This window comes from Euprymna scolopes, chromosome 3, assembly GCF_053919585.1.
Source record: "Euprymna scolopes isolate OS-2025 chromosome 3, ASM5391958v1, whole genome shotgun sequence".
Taxonomy (NCBI): Eukaryota; Metazoa; Mollusca; class Cephalopoda; order Sepiida; family Sepiolidae; genus Euprymna; species Euprymna scolopes.
Window position 1 is genome coordinate 123,171,046 of NC_136484.1, and position 15,856 is coordinate 123,186,901.

General features: G+C 32.5%; 1 protein-coding gene across 1 annotated transcript in view; it reads right to left on the minus strand.

Annotated features, from left to right (window-relative positions):
* Positions 1 to 11,551, minus strand: part of LOC145258261 (sulfate transporter-like) — a 292,022-nt gene extending 280,471 nt beyond the window's left edge. The window contains exon 1 of the mRNA XM_080116274.1: positions 11,416 to 11,551. The gene's annotated coding sequence lies outside the window, so the exon portion shown is untranslated. The remainder of the gene's footprint in view (positions 1 to 11,415) is intronic.
* Between the last annotated feature and the right edge of the window lie 4,305 nt (positions 11,552 to 15,856).

Genomic DNA, 15,856 nt, shown 5'->3' on the forward strand with positions numbered 1-15,856 from the left:
CCAGAAAAATCGTATCCTAGAATCAACCTATCCCGGGGTTCTACTGTATCTGTTAATGTGAGAATGTATATGTAAGGACAATTTTCAACCTATATACTCAATGAATTTTTTATCTACAAACTTGTAATTTAGTATATAGGGTATTCAGACAAGTGGAAAACTTTTTAATCGGTTTTCTTCCGTAAAATAGGGCTGCTAGGGGGTAAAAATTGAAAAATTGGTACTTGGCGGTCATCGGATGCTTATCTGTTTGTCAACTGTTTCATGACTGCGCATACACGAATCGTTCATATTATGTTAAGAATAAGTGGGTTTGGAAAACGCTTTTTAAAGATTGTGAGAAGCTGGTCTAATGGTTATCGTACTCGAATCACTGTCTTTAGGTTTTGGTTTCGATCTCATATCGATCTTTTTATTTACTTACAAGAAGTGAAATGTTTAGAAAAAACATAATACTCGCATGCACATGTCTCAGTTTCTTTCTGGGTTTTTTTTTGTTTTTGTTTTTTGTTTTTTTACTTCATTTTTTTAAAGTAATTTAACGTTACGTTTAATACCGGCCAACGCCGGGTACATCTTCTAGTAGTCCGTATAAAAGAGGCTGAAAGAAGTAGCAACATAACGTGTATGAGAGAGAGAGAGAGAGAGAGAGAGAGAGAGAGAGAAAGAGAGAGAGAGAGCAAAGGAGAAAACATTTTACACAGTTTACAATTAATGGAATTAATTTTTTTAAAGATTTATAAGAAGTTAATTGATTATTGTTTTCTAATTACTCCACTTTTCGAGGTCTAATTAACATTAATAGAAAAATTTACTTAATTTTCTATAGGAGTAAATATTGTCTTGTCACATATGGTCGCTTGTTTTCAATGAATTGTAGTAGTTTTTACAAGTGTTCTCGTATCTTTATTAGGGGCTTTGTCTGTCCGTTTGTCTGTCATGTTTCAAAGTGAAATAACATTTTTGTCGTTAAACGTGTAGGTTAAATGGTCGCATATGGACGCATATTAATTTAGATACGCCTAAGCATCTCTATCAGCGCCTCTGTCCGCCGGCCTGTAAGTTTGAAATAGAATTTTCATTGGTTAATGTCTAAGTTTGAACTGGGATTTTTTGGTCGCGATTCAAGCTTACGTTTAAAATGGAATCGATCTATGCCAGCTAAAGTTTGAAGTAGCATTCTTTAGTCTCGCAGCTCAGGTTTAAATTAGTATTTTTTAGTCTTATGTTTTAAATGCCAATTTTGTTCATCCTTATTTACGAGGGCAGAATAAGACACAAGGTCGATTTTTAATATGAGAAAAATTGAACTCCTCCAAAATAGCCACCCTGAATTGGGGCAAAAATAAAAATTGCTCCAGTCTAAAGTGTTTTGACTGAGCGCAGAAACGATGAAATATGATATCAGAACAGATACTATTCTTTATTCTTAGCTAAAAGGTTGGTTTGTCTGACTTAAGTTTGTAAATAGAATTTTTGTACTGTGTTACGCTCGGGTTTTAACTGGAATTTTCTTTAATCTGCTGTGCTTAAATTTAAAATGGCGTTTTCTTTGTTTTTTATTGTTTAACACGCTTACACATTAAATAGCATTTATATTGCTAAACACATAGAATTACTGAATCCATTTTTAAAATATCCGTTTTATTCTTTCTTTTTTTCTTCTTTACTTTTTTTTTGTCCGATGCAGAAAAGAAATCCAATCTATATTCTTAACAAAGTGTTTTTTGACGAACATTGGAGTCTAAAAATAATATTTGTTTTTAGTTGATTATAATGGAAAGAGTCGCTAGCCATTCTACCATTCACCGAATGTCGCCTGTTCACTTGAGAAACCTCAGGTAATTCTATATAAAATTGCCGTGCTTGAGATATTGAATTCCAGGAAGTTAAAATAGTTAACTATAATTCAGACCCACTAGTCAAAAATGACCAAGAAACATTCTACTAAATATCGTTATGATAACAGGTAAGTTCGAGTACGAAGAAAACGGCTGTGATTGAAGATATTTCGAAAGTTTGTTTTCGTGTGCATCAGTTATTTTTAAAAAATAAAAATAAAATTAAAAACAGATATTTCATCTAACGTTCATTCGTTTCTTAATCTATGGGCACTCGTATTGTTGAGCACTTTGCCGTAACTGGGTTGGTGGCTTTCTCCAGATGTCCATATGTAGATTGTATCTGGATCACATTATTGAATTTCATTCTCCGAAATAGGTGGACATTGCAGACAACAAACTACATAGAAAACTTGTAATATTAATTCAATAAACAACATATCTATACTCCTAAAAGCTTGTTGTTTGTTTGTTTGTGTATTAATATTCATATTAAAAACTCTTTTTTCTATTTATTTAAAAAGAAAATACAGCTTTATAATATATGGGTCATGGAACTGCATTAATCTGCAAACGATCTAGCTAATTTACATATTCTTTTAAACATTCATTTTACTTAATTCCCTATTAGTTTTTTTTTTTCTTTTTTTTTCGGTTTTCTTATGGGATGATTATCTTTTGTTGTCTATTATGTGTAATTATATTCATGCAGATATTCTACTTGATTTATACTTGCGTAATATTTGCATATAACTTTTTTGGTTATAGTAAAGACAACCCTCTTTCTATATATATCAATGTATGCGTATATATATTTGTTTGAAAAAATTGGCCTACCAAACTCCTCTGTCAGTTTTTGGTCTACGGACATGAAACTTAATATTTAACTATTGCGAAACTTTATATTTGGGTTTTAGCCGGGAAAAATCAGTGCAAAGTATGAAAATTAAAAAAATGTAATTGGCCAGGCAAAGGTCGAACGACGGCATTACGAATATGCATGCGTAAAGTAATAGCTATTGGTTCATATTTTAAGTTTTAGCCTTGCGGCAAACATGTCTTCATAGTTCAGGCTTAGTGTCAAAGGAAAAGGTAAATTGTAAGCTAAATATATTTGGTTTCAATTCTCGGTGGTGGCGCACGAGTTATTTTTTTATTTTATTTTTTTTAACTTTTTAAATCCTTACCATATATTGAGTCTAAAATGATATAATAATAAATACGAAATTTGCATTAATCAAAATATCATATTTAAGCGTCAAGATAGGGACAGTGCCCATCGCGAATAAAATTTTCGATCATATCGGAATACACAAAGAAGTAAAATCAAAAATGACTTCGGTCATCGTCTGAAAGAATCTTTAGTTCTTAGGTATATGGATATCAAAAAGAAAGAGGTTTGTCTTTACTATAACCGAAAAGGTTATATGCAAATATTACGCAAGTATAAACTAAGTAAAATATCACTACAACAGGACTTTGTTTTCATGTATTACAATGCACGCTCCTTCCACGCTGTAGCAGTCACAAATAATGATCTATTTTCTTTCGTGAATCAATACCCCCCACCTCCGCCTGAGTGATTCAGCCACATACTGAACAATCATCTGGCGGGACGCATGGATTCATATGTTCCTTGAGGAACTTCTTTAGTATCTTTTGAAAAAGACAGTCAGCAGCCAGCAGAAGGAACACCACCACCAGCGAAGCCAGACATCTCTCTCTCTCTCTCTCTCTCTCTCTCTCTCTCTCTCTCTCTCTCTCTCTCTCTCTCGTCCTTGTCCACTCAGCATTCCAACATTGACGATTTTCACTGAAAATAAATGTTGCCAACCTGGGACTACACAAAGAACGGCTTCCTGACTGACAGACTCAAAGGAACCCATATTCCTTCTTTCTCGACCCGGACACTGTCCAACTTTCAACTGTCCAAATAAATCCTTTCGTTATTTTCTTTTAAAAAGGGTTTTGTTATTCGTTCTGTGCTTTTTTTGTTCGACAATGAATTATTTTATTAGGGATGTTATCAGACAACCCCCTAATTTAGTTCGTGTTCTTTTATAGTTTGATATGGAATGTGGAAAGTTTGTAAACTGGTCTCAATCTGCACCGGATTTAAATCAGATATAGGCTATCATCAAACTAGACGTTAGTAATAATAAAGGTTAATTTTCATTGTAAACAACCTTATGGGAAGTCATCAGTACTGCAATAGAAACCGTCTTACGTGACACTGTTAAGAAATTATACGATTCCATGACGACAAGAATTTGCATGTAATTGTATTGTGTAATGGAGATTCTGGTCATGTGTGTAACATATGAATAGGGCTATGACAACAGCATATTCTTTTCATTGTTTTGACTCTCGAGTATATATCCGACACAGTTAGACACAGTTAATCAACCGAGAACCACATCAGTCTATATATATAAGCATATAAGATATCAACGGATACACACTGGGGAGTCAAAATAATGAAAAGAATATGCTGTTGTCATAGCCCTACTTATGAAGTTGTTCAGTACATATAATTGGATTATTCAAGCTATTTGTAATGTAAACTCTTGAGTTGGTCCTAATTTCGCAGGTTTATTTCTTAATTACACCAACAAAGATACAATTTTGGCTGTTTTCATGTAAATTAAAAATTGCATAATTTTAATATCTTTTCTCGTGCTCTCTCACCATCTCCCTCTCTATCTTTCTCTCCCCCCTCTCTCTCTCTCTCTCTCTCTCTCTCTCCTATATATATATATATATATATATATATATATATGTATACTATCATTTTAGCCCGGCGTTGCCCGGGTGTTTGGATGTGTATGTAGAGCAAAAAAAAAAGTGGTAGTAGGAAGGCAGGCTCGAACCCGTACCCCAAAGGAGGAAAAGAACGGGGAGAAAAAACTGACGTCTTTGCGGTTACGACCACCGCCAACCCTGAAGTAACCTACGTTTACATTAAGCCTAGACAATCGAAAGGAGATGATATCTTTAAAAAATATCGGCGAAAAAAGCGACCCCCTCCGCTGTAGAAAAGTGCCTAGTTGAAGGTGAAGATGTGAATGTTTTTAGCCAATTTCCCGATATTTGTCGTAGAAAAGGTCGAACTTCAAAATGATACTGATCTTGATAAAATCCGTCGCCTATGTCGAAAGTTTTAGGCAGACATGCAAACATACATATATACATACATACATACATTTATATATTGGTAACTAAATATTATATTACGACCAAACCGGAAGTGACGTAGGTTTAAATTAAGGCTAGACAAGCGAAAGGAGAGGATGACTTTCAGAAATATCGGCGAAAAAGGCGACTTCCCCTGTAGAAAAGTGCTCAGTTAAGGTGAATATATCAATGTTTTTAGCCAATTTTTCGACATTTGTCGTAGGAAAGGTCGAATTTAAAACGATACTGATCTGTCGAAAGTTTAAAGCAGACATGTAAACATTCATACATACATTTATATATTGGTAACTAAATATTTTCGACACAAACCGATGAAAAAGCTTGCCCTATCTCTGAATACCCTTTATGTAAAATTTTAAACGTTTAAACCAGAAATTGTCTGAGTAATTTTGTAGAGACCGCATAGGTCAATTTTTTTTTTTAACTTTTACCCCTATTATGACCCCTTAACATTTATTGTTTTGGGCTCAAATCAAGTTATTAAGTTAGATCCATGTCCAAGGAACCTATATCTAAAATTTCAAGTGTTTAGACATAAAATTGTCGGAGGAGTTTGATAAAGTTCTCAAAGGTCAAATCGTTGAACTTTGACCCCTTAACAGCCAAATTTCTGGCCGAAAACTGATCACAAAGATTTTCCTAAATCTCAGTATCCTGTATATCAAATTTTGAGTCTGTAGACTTTAAATTCAGAGAGTTATTGCGTAGGGAAATGTACACACACAGACACGTTCACTTTTATAGATATAATAGATATAACTAGCAGGGAAACTCGACGTTTTCCGGGATTATATGAAGATGAACAAATGTTCTACACTTCCAATACTATCATCGAAATCTGTAAAATCAAATCGATTGTCTGCTCTAGTCGGGCACACCTACCACTTTACACGAGGAAAAAGCTTCACATGCCTCTCCGCAGTGTCTTAATCCACAATACATTGTAATCTACATTGTACTGTAAAGAAACTACTGTTGATTTCATAAAATTATTTTTTATAAAGTGGCTTGACTTATAGTTTAAAATGCAAAACCTCAAGGAGCATGGTATAATTGTGTTCTAACCAGAAACATTTATTTTGAAGTCTCCCCTGTCTTATCAAAGAACCTATTGTTTATTTTATACACCGAACATTTTTGCTTGTGTGATGATAAAACTTCTCAAATTCACTTGTGATGTTATGCTATATCGAGCTGCTCCTTCTTTAATCGGATGTGTTTGATTAGGCATTTTCAATACTTATCGGAAGCATTCCTATAAAAAAAATGAACACTCCCACAAATATAAAATATACTTGTGTGAATTGTTTTAATAATAAAAATAATATATATATATGTATGTATATATATATATATATATATATATATAGAGAGAGAGAGAGAGAGAGAGAAGTTCTTAAAACATTCAATCTATCTATATATCTATAAAAGCGAAAGTGTCTGTCTGCCTGTCTGTCTGTGTCTGTTTACATTTCCCTACGCATTAACTCTGTCAATTTTCAGTCTACAGACTCGAAATTTGATATACAGGGTATTGAGATTTGGGAAAATATTTGTAATCCGTTTTCCGACAGAAATTTGGCTGTTAAGGGGTCAAAGTTCTTCACCCTCAACTGGGCACTTTTCAACAGGGAGGGGTCGCTTTTTTCGCCGATTTTCGATTGTCTGGCCTTAATTTAAACCTTTGTCACTTCCGGTTTGCCGATGGTCGTAACAGCAATGACGTCAGGCTTTTTCTCCGTTTTTTTTTTCCTCCTTTGCGGTACGGGTCGAGCCTGCCTTACTACTACCCCCCCCCTTTTTTTTTTCCTCAACACACACCTCCAAACACCCGGGCAACGCCAGGCTGAAATGCTAGTATATCTGTGAAAGTGTCTGTGTGTGTGTTTGTCTGTGTATGTGTGTCTGTGTATGTCTATGTACATTTCCCTACACAATAACTCTGTTACTTTTCAGTCTACAGACTGGAAACTTGATATCCGTTTACAGCCAGAAATTTGGATGTTAAGGGGGTTAAAATTCAACGATTTGACCTTTGAGAACTCTACCAAACTCCTCCGACAACTTTGGGTCTAAACACTTGAAATTTTAGATATAGGTTCCATGAACATGGATCTAACTTAATAACTTGACTTGATCCCAAACCATTAAATGCTAAGGGGACATAATAGGGGTATTCAGAGATAGGGCCAGCTTTTTAATCGGTTTGGGTCGAAAATTTGAGTTACCAATATATAAATGTATGTATGTATGTTATCATGTCTGGCTAAAACTTTCGACAGAGGCGACGAATTTTCCCAAGATCAGTATCGTTTTGAATTTCGACCTTTCAGACAATAAATATCGAAAAATTGGCTAAAAACTTTAATATATCCACCTTTAACTGAGCACTTTCCTACAGGGGGGGTCACTTTTTTCGCCGATATTTTCGAAAGTCATCATCTTCTTTCTATTGTCTAGCCTTAATTAAAACCTACGTCACTTCCGGTTTGGCGGTGGTCGTAACAGCAAAGACGTCAGGCTTTTTCTTCGTTCTTTTCCTCCTTTGCGGTACGGGTTCGAACCTGCGTTCCTACTACCACATTTTTTATTTTTTTTTGCTCAACGTACGCCTCCAAACACCTGGGCACCGCCGGGCACTCATGGTATTATATATATATATATATATATATATATATATATATATATATATATATATATATATATATATATATATATATATATATATATATATCCAGCTTTTCTCATGGGTTTTTCTAAAAGTCGACCCAACAAATGGCCCAATTGTTTAGTTGAGAATGTGTCTTGCTAAAAATATCGAGTGTGCGGTTTTGATTTTAACTTCAGGTTTTTGTTAATGAAATTAAATGAAATAAAAGAATATGGTTTCATTTTTAACATCAGAAAAAGTAAATGAAGTCTAAATATAATTATTATATGCCACCCCACCATCTGTCTTCCTCTCTGTCTATCTCTTTATCTCCATATATATATTTTTAAATGTAATTCGATATAATTAAACGCAATTTTTAATTTTTAATCGATATTGATATAAATTTTAAGTATTAATTTTTTATATAACAATTAGATTTTTAAATTATTTTTTTTAATTAAAATTGTTTTATATATACAAAAAATTTTAGAAGAAAAAAATTTCAATCGAAATTAGATTTTAAAATTAAAATAATTCAAAATTTAAAGTTCATGAAATCATCAATCGATAAATAAACGGGGCCGGGGATTAACAAAACGAGGGTTAAACGTGAACTCGTGAGGTATATATATTTTCCACTTCCGGTTATAAAATAAATGAGTATTGGCTGAAGAGAGCTTGATATGGATATCTTAAACGCTCCTAATCATCGGGCTTGAGACCGACGGTACCAATGGCTTGTCTTCTCTACAAACAGTAAATAAATACAATATATATATACGAGGTGCCCTCACTAAGTTTCAAGACTTTTTTGAACAGGCATTTTAAGTTATCGTAAACTTTTGAAAATGTTATTGCTATACATCTTATGAGATGACTGGCCAATTTTTACGATTTCAGGTTCAAATGAACAGCTTTAGCAAAAATTGGAATACACCCTACTAAAACCTGATTGTCGCAGCTGGTGAGTTTCAAAAATTCAATTTGAGCGTGAGGACACTTTAGAAGAACGATATACAATAAAATTATATTTTAAACTTGGAAAAATGCATCAAAAACGTATGGAATACTTCAGACTTCTTTTGGACCATCTTGTATGAATCGAGCATCAGTCAAGGAAGTCAGAACACCAGAGTTGATTGGTCAAATAAAGAAATTCATGGATGAGGACTGTCCTGTGTCTACAGGTAGAAGAAGTGCATAGTTTGATGTCAGTGTGGGAACTGTATACACAATTTTTCGCGAGAAAATGAAGATGTGGAAGATTTGGACGAAATTTGTCCCAAGTGTCCTCAGAGAAGATCAGACTTTTTTTCGTTAAGATGGGCATCAACACAGTTCCTCGCCCTCTCTATAGTCCAGACCTTGCTTCCTGTAAGTTTCGGTTCTTTCCTAAGCTTAAAGAAAACCGTAGAGGCTGTCATTATGAGACAATTGATGAGATGAAAGCGACTGTAGTGAGAATCATTGACACGCTCACACAAGAAGACTCTCATGGGGCTTATCGGAAGTTGTTGGAACGATACAACAAATGCATTGCAGCCGGGGGAGATTATTTCGAAGGGGACTAGAGTTTATGTGTGTACTACGAAAAAATACGAAAAAAGTTGAGAAACTTATTCAAAACACCTCGTATATATATATATATATATATATATATATATATATATATATATATATATATATGCAAACATGTATAATAGTTTATAATTATTGATGTTATTTTCATGAGTATGCATAGATTAATTAGAATTAATAAATTTACTAATTATTAAATAAAATATTTTGATAGAATATTCATGAATTAATAGAGAATGTTAGTATGAATAGTAGGGTCTAGTGACTTTATTTTTGAAATTCAAAATGGTGTAATGGAAACATATTAAAGGTATTTACCGCTTCTCTTCCAATTTTCGGATTTTAATCATGTCGAATCACACTTTATTTCCTTTTGACGGATTGATTGTTGCTATTTCTTCTGATGATTTAAGGGCATAATAGATTTACTGATTGATATAATAATTAAGTGATTGATTTTTCGCTACTGTCAAGAATTGTAAATGCCAACTGAATTAACACTCCTATAAATTTGTTTTTCTTTTGTGTGTATTTATATTCATATTAAAAAACTCTTTTCTTTTTATTTAATGTATTTTTTTTGCTTTCCCTCCAAAGCAAATTAGGCACAAGGCCATTTTTAATGTGGGGTAAAAACCAGCTCCCCTAAAAGTAGGCAAAAAGGGGGCACTCTTGTTACCAAAAATAATTGTCCCAGTATAGAGGGTTTCCCCTCCATTGTCCGGTACAAATTATCTTAAGTGCAGCATCTGCAGAACAGATACTACATTAGATCTCTTTTGCACTTGTTTCACCAGGAATATTAGTTAGGTAGGACTTCAGGTTTTTCTTTATAGCACCTATACTAACTGGTATGATTGATATCTCCCTAATATTCCAGTTTCTTTTCATATTGTGCTATCCCACACTCTAACCCGGGAAATCGAAGGTGACCCTGCTAGTATATATATGCGCGTATGTACAACATGAGTTTCGGTGAAAATTATGAAATTCTTGACGTTTAAATAATTAAAAAACGCGTTGTGGAAAATATAAGAGCATGTAAATTATAATTGTTGATATAATTTTTTAATATTCCGGACCGTCCCTGTCCTTTTTCCAAAGATTTTTTTTATTTTACAAAACATAAACTTTATGAATAATTCGCCATTTTCTACAATTCTTCTAACTTTCCTTTGATGACTTACCTGCGCCAACACAAGCCCGGTAACCTCCCCTCCCTAGTAAACTGTCCCTTTTGACCGCAATTTCATGCATGTGCTCAGAATATTACGAGGTGTCTCAATAAATGTAAAAATGTAATCACACTTCGAATGACGGTAAAGTCTTTATTTATGAACATAGATTAATTGAAGAATCGTGCAGATGTTCAAATTGATAACCATTATTGTCCAGATAACACTAATAACAGTTCAAGTGTGAATATATTTTGAGACACCCTATATTTATAGTATTACCTAACATAGTGCTCACTATGCGAATAAAGCTTAGTAGTAGTAGTAGAAAATTATACCTATCACAAGCTCTCCTGTTGGCCTACTTTCCAGCTGATTACAATACGGTCGTCTTCAAGTCCAATGTAAACAAATTTTTGATGAGCCGTTTCCTTAAATAATCTAATCGGACCAAATTTCCACTACTAACAATTACTACGCGGTTGTCATGATGACTACCGTATATCCATTAACTTTATCCTCGAGTGATCTTCGGGCCTTGATAATGTGGTGATACCCTTGTAAAAAAAGTTACAAAGCGCCTTGGCCTGGTGATTTCCAGCACGAATGAAACAAGGACACCTTGCATGGATATATTTTCATAAGCCTGTAAATTTTATGTAGGAATAAAACATACGCCTCTGTGTAGCCCACTCGTAATATATATATACATATATATATATATATATATATATATATATATATATATATATATATATATAATGTGTGTGTGTGTGTGTGTGTGTGTGTGTGTTGCGATAATCTTTGTACAATAAGTAAATTATGTAAATTATTTTTCGTTTTGTTTTTTTTACATTATTGTTATTCTGTGATTAAAAATATAAAAATAATAAAAATTAAAAAAAATATTAAAATAATAAAAATAAAAAATTAAAAAATAATAAAAATTAAAAAAAATGAAAAAAGGAATTACCTTAATTATTTTCAAGTGACTTCTTATTTAAAAAAAAAAATGACCTGCATCCGGGCGTGACCTTAAGCACCTTCACTGGGAAACGTTCCACCTTTGACTGCGGTCTACCAAACAGGTGGGCACATTTTTGTAGGTGACAACCCACTCCTCTCTTTCTTCTCACTCTAGTTCATTTGACTCCCACTACAAACGAGCCGTAACCTTTGATTCCCTGGCTGATTTTTTTGTTTGTTTGTTTGCTTCCTGGTGACACGCACCGCTCCCTCCTCTACATATAACTGCTTATTGTCAGTGACGCAATCTCCTCGACTAAACCCCGAACGGTCACACATGGGTCCCATTGAGGAATGTACGCACGGGTGAATAACATTCGGATGTGTGAAAAAAAAACATACGTAATACAACGGTTGATTGAAAAACAACGTTTGCATGTATTGTTTTTCTTTTCTTTTTGTTTCTATTAAAAATGCATCATGCTTTGGTAGGTGTATCTATTATACAAAGGAAAGCCGTAAACAGTGACGATTAATCAGAATCCTGGAATCGGAAAAATCGAAACATTTTGGGGTATCGGAATCGAAAAAAAATTGTGCTTTTTTTTTTTCGATGTAAAAAAGAAAGAAAAGAAAAAACGATATGTGTGTTTTTAACGTAATTTTCCATTGCTGGTACTAATGAAGAAATGATGAATATATTTTTTTAAACAAACAGTAAAGCTAAAATTTATATATCCCAACATAAATGTGTTTTTTTTTTTTTTGTTTCTGTTTTTTTTTTTTACGTTTGCACATATTACATGGGTTTTTACGATAATACAAATATTAAAAAAAAAAAAAAATTAAAAAAAAAACAACAACTCTATAGCTAAATATTTTAGACTTATAAAAGAATCTGAATCTGAATCGGTAATTGCATCGGAATCGGGATGAATATTGGAACCGTCCTATGACTAACCGTAATTCATAAACTACCAAAAATACACTTGAAGAAACATCCTATAATATTTATTCCTTTAGTGTCACCAAATTACGTTTCTTATTTTTTCTTTTTTAATATTAGGTCACCACTATCAAAGCCAAGAACAACTCAAGGATAAGGATTAATGATGCAGAATGTCAACCGATAGATGAGGAGCACTGTGGCAATACTATTATTGCTAAATAAAAACTGTGTTTGATTAGTTGTGGGTGATGGTTCATGGCCAGTTTGATTTAAAGACAACCAAGTTGTAATCAACGTGGAAGCAGCCCCATGATATTACGTTCCTCTCGCAGGAAATCTTTGCAAAGAAGTTTTGTCTATGGAAATATCCCCTGACTACTAGGCACATGTAAAAATAACGAAAAGCCACTTTCCTTGTGGTGGGAAAATGAGTTCTTGCTGTGAATGTCTTAATATTGTACTCTTTAGTTGCTCCCAACATATTGTTTCAAGATTTTTTAATAAATAAAACTACGTAAAATACTGCTTTGCTTTTGTTTGTTTGTTTGTTTGTTTTTTGTAGACGTCCAGTGCGAATTGAGACCCGACGATATTATTATTGTTCAAAACAATTTAATACAAAATGAATTATGCCATAGCAGCAAATCCTGGGAACATCAACCTGAAAGAAATGACTTGTATACAAGGAAATGACTTGTATACCATACATTACGACCATGTAATCCCTACAGCTACCTACCTTGAAAATGCTGCTGTAAAACCTGACATAGTTATATGGAATAAGTCAAAAAGAGTAGCAACCTTGGTTGAAGTGAGTGTCCCTAATGATGAAGGTCTTGAACAGAGCTGAAAGAGAGAAACAGACCAAATATCAAGGTCTCATGTATGATATGAAAAGAAACTGGAATCTTAGAGAGATATCAATCATACCAGTTATTATAGGTGGCGCAGGGCTTATGAAGAGCCTAAAGTCCTACCTAACTAATATTCCTGGTGAACCAAATGCAAAAGAAATCCAGACAATTGCACTTAAGGGAACAACGAGGATACTAAAAAGAGCTCTCGGTTGGTTTCAATAAAAAGCAGGGCAATGTTGACAGCTGGTTTGGTTGCCCCATACACAACAGAAGAAACTTTAAAAAAAAATGTTTAAGTTTTCTCAGAAATGTTTGTTAGAATTTTTTCTATTGCATTTTCTGACAGTAAAAAACAAATCTGCTATAATATACATTGCATATTTCCATAGCGTTAAGATAACACAAGCAGCGTCTATTTGATTTTCATTTGTTAAATTAACCTCATATTTTGAAGAAGAAAAAAGTTTTATTTCTTGTTTATATCTGTATTGATAAATGTTGCCCGACGAATTCATCTACAAATACATTTCATCTACAAATACATTTCATCTACAAATACAATTCATCTACAAATGCAATTCATCTACAAATACAATTCATCTACAAATATAATTCATCTACAAATACATTTCCTTCACAGTAATCCATCTGCAACACCAATTCTACCACAACTCATTTAACACCCCAATCTCTCTACAACAATTTATCTACAACAAAAACTCCTCTACAACAATATAGTTACATCTTTAATTCGAGCCATCGGCAGCAAAATCTAAACTTCAATTCCTCTACAAATATTTATCTACAAATATAATTCCTCTTCAAAATTCATTTACAAATACAATTTTTATACAAAAAATTCAACTACAAATACACTCTCTATACAAAAATTCATCTACATATACAATTCATATACAATTCATCTACAACAATAATTCCTCTATCAATCGCATCTATAAGTAGTAAACGCTCTATTTATGACATACGGGCAAATTAACATAAAGAAAGTTATTGTGTTATGCAAATAAAATTTAAATAATGTATAAAATTAGGAGGCACGACGGCGTTGCCCAGTAATGAATTAGAAACCTTATGTACTTTTGTTTCCATTTCCCGTATTACCATGGTAATTTTCATTATCTTTTATTTGTATAAGTTAAAATTTTGACATTTTAATTATTATGTATACATAAATAGAGCAAAGTGGTCGTTTATGGATATCCGGCACTAATGCAGACCCCACAATATTATTGCAAAACTCCTCATATAAAATTAATACCCGTAGTAGGTTCTTCGTAATTCTGGGAAAAAGTTAAAGAGATATCAGAAATATAGTATAGAATAACAGCTGATACACGTCTCTAAAAGAATAAGCAGTTAATGTTTTCTAATGTTTATTTTATTTTTAAAATCTCAAGATTCGCTGAAAATATTTTGATGAGAAATTTACGGTCAAAGATAATTTAATAACTATAAGTGCGTGTTTATTCATGTTGCGTATGTCTTTTTCTTGTTTGTCCGCAATTTTCTCTCTTTCTTTCTTTTCTATCTCTCTCTCTCTCTCTCTCTATATATATATATATATATATATATATATATATATATAACTACTTCATTTATTCACATAAATTTAATATACGAAAGTATAGATTTATGCGTAAACTTTAAGTATTTACTTCAAAAGTGCTCAATACGTAGGTAGAGCTAGTTAGTAATTTATAAAATATATATGGCGATTAAGCTACACTGAATATTCTGCGTTTCATCCAACTATAGGATTCGTCAGGCTTATGCGCATAAGCCTGACGAATCCTATAGTTGGATGAAACGCAGAATATTCAGTGTAGCTTAATCGCCATATATATTTTATAAATTACTATATATATATATATATATATATATATATATATATATATATAGTCTTTGAAGTTTTTAACATTTGAAACCACACAAAAAATTATTTTTTATCATTCATTAAAAAAAAACATCTAGTCAGTAAGTCATTTAATCACCTGCAATCACTGCATCAACTCTCAAATTTACTATAATACCAATTTTTATATTTTTTAAGGGATCATCAGTTGTTTATCATGAAACACTGTTTCGGGGATTTAAAAACAAAACAGTGTATTAACTCATGGCTCCCCAGCAGTGTTGATCAAACACCACCACCCTTAATCTTAGGAAGAAGATAAGTTACAAAAATTTTTTTCCCCAATTTCCTATTCTTAATTGTAATTACTAACCTTTTCATAGTATAAAAATGAATTTCTTACCTGTGCAATTCATCAATTTCCACATTTAAAATGGATACATTTTTTAATTTTTTAATTTATCATTCTTGTATTTATAAGATTTGGATTAATCCATTTAACTACTTATCACCCCCACTATAGTTAGTAGTTTGTATATTTACATTCTTATTTATTTAAAATTAGATATATAAAGGTTAAAAATATTTTATTTTTACATATATACATTTTTTTTTTTTTTTTTTTTTTTTTAACTATATAAATTTATTATATGTAATTATAAATACATTTATACATTGCTAATATAGTTTTGGATTTCCTTTATCAATATAATCTGGTTTATCTTAAACGATTCAAAAGCATCAGGATAACGAACAAATGCTTTGTTTA